The sequence below is a fragment of the Papaver somniferum genome, chromosome 10 (assembly GCF_003573695.1).
Source record: "Papaver somniferum cultivar HN1 chromosome 10, ASM357369v1, whole genome shotgun sequence".
In the NCBI taxonomy this organism is placed as follows: Eukaryota; Viridiplantae; Streptophyta; class Magnoliopsida; order Ranunculales; family Papaveraceae; genus Papaver; species Papaver somniferum.
Window position 1 is genome coordinate 158773529 of NC_039367.1, and position 2001 is coordinate 158775529.

Below are 2001 nucleotides of genomic sequence, written 5' to 3' on the forward strand. Positions count from 1 at the left end.
TTTTTTCCCAGCTGCACTAGCTAATGGTGAATTTGTAGATCGGTTCGGTTGTGAACCGCCCGATCCAGACTCGATTCAGTATGGTTCGGTAGCGGTTTACCGATTTAATATAAATCGGGCAGAGTTGGATCGGGTAAACCGAAAACCCAGCCCGACCCGACCATTCCCAGTTTCAGTTTTACACTGGAATACTTGTTCCCTGACCTGTTTAAGCAGTATGTCAATGATACAAACATACTTAATATGTGAAAACTGAAGACTTTACTTTCTGTAACAGTAAAAACTAAAAAGAAATTTGCTAATAATAATAATAAATTCAATAATCTACTGAAAAATCTCTTAACCGAACTGTAATCTCAAGCAAATTGAAAGCAAGACAAAAAGAAAACCAATCAACTGTTTTGATACTTCTGTAAGAATAAAGAATGAATGAATAAAGAATGAACGAACGATATCACTAAGGTTTTATTCTTCAACTAATATGCAAACTCCAGGTATTCTTCAGCTAATGTGTAAGTGAAACTCCAATAGGATAGATTATTCCATAGTTTCTTCCAAGTAGCACCTGCAACAAACAACAAGAGGAAAAATACATAAGTACGAAGTCGAATGATTGTCCATACTTCAGGCAATTACATAACATCAGAAACATACCATTAATCAAATACCATTAGTTGTCATTAGCTCCCTCTATCAATCTTCTGCAGTCACGGGGCCTAGGATATCTACAAGAAAAGTAAACTCTAATTAGATTCAAAATCAAAACAAAAAGTTATAATTAACACAAACACAAAAAAGATAGAAATACCTGTCTCAAACTCTTCAGCATTATCAACTGCAAAGCTTGATACATCAATATTCAGAGGTGTGCGCAACCAGTTCTGTGTTAGAATCAGGGCCTCAACTGTCCTAGGAGATAAAGAGCTCCGAAATGGGTCAAGGACACGCTTCCCTGTACTAAAAGCTGATTCAGAAGCAACCGAAGAGACGGGGATAGCAAGAATGTCCCTTGCGATATAGGACAAACTGTATACTTGGAAGCATTGTTCTTCCACCAACCCAACAAGTCAAACTGGGGGTAGCATTCTCACATACATCAGCTAAGTACCTTTCCACCTCAGACCTTCCTTCGATACTAACACTTTCCATTCTGCGTTTCTCTAGCCTCCCTTTCAACAGAGCCTCCATGATGTCCAACGAATCCACACCTGCCTCAACCATTTCAGTGTCTTGTGCAATACTGGTTGCTTCATTATCAACTAAATACCGTAGATTGTACTCGTTGAAAAGTCTCTCTAAGTCCTTCTTCACACAGTCCCTCAACTCAGCAACCCTTTCCAAATCATCCTTGCACAAGATCTCAAGCCTGAAATTCAATCCAACTTCCTTTTGGCGAGGATCAAGCAGTACAACAATAAAAAGGAAAGGGTTCATAGCCTCATATGACCCCCAGTACTTCATATACTTGTCAGTCATCAGCAGCAGTTGCGTCAACATTCTGTTGTGCGACATTTGTGGTTGTAGGAGGAGGCAGTTCGCTAGCATCAGAAGCCTGCATCAAAGTTCAACAAAAAAATTCATCAATCCACTAACAACAAATACATTTCCAAGTTCATTATACAAGTACTAAGATAAAAATATAATAGTAACAACAGGTATCGGAAGATTGGGGTTCAGATCAAATAAAACAGACAAGAGTATTAAAGGTTTGATCAGAATTTACAATCTTATCAAGTGTGTCCAGTTTCATATACAAGGGCGTGAAGCAGTACATACAAATAATTTCTAAACAAAAAGTTAAGAAAAAAGAAAATGATACATAAGAAATACATACCACAATAGCAGGGGTTGATGCTGGAGTTGATTGATCCACATCCATAGTCACAACTGAATCCAAAATAGCAACTGAAGGAAACATAAGACATCACTGTTAGTTCCCCATTAAATTGGCAAAAAATCATAATCAGACAACACAACAAGAAATGATCCATAAGAAATATT

At 37.6% G+C, this 2001-nt stretch overlaps 1 long non-coding RNA gene across 1 annotated transcript; it reads right to left on the reverse strand.

Moving 5' to 3' along the window:
* Positions 1-238: 238 nt before the first annotated feature.
* Positions 239-998, reverse strand: LOC113317957. The gene is made up of 3 exons (XR_003344153.1): positions 809-998; positions 655-725; positions 239-565 (listed from the first exon to the last, which is right to left on the reverse strand). It is a non-coding gene; the product is annotated as an uncharacterized LOC113317957 (long non-coding RNA).
* Positions 999-2001: the final 1003 nt, after the last annotated feature.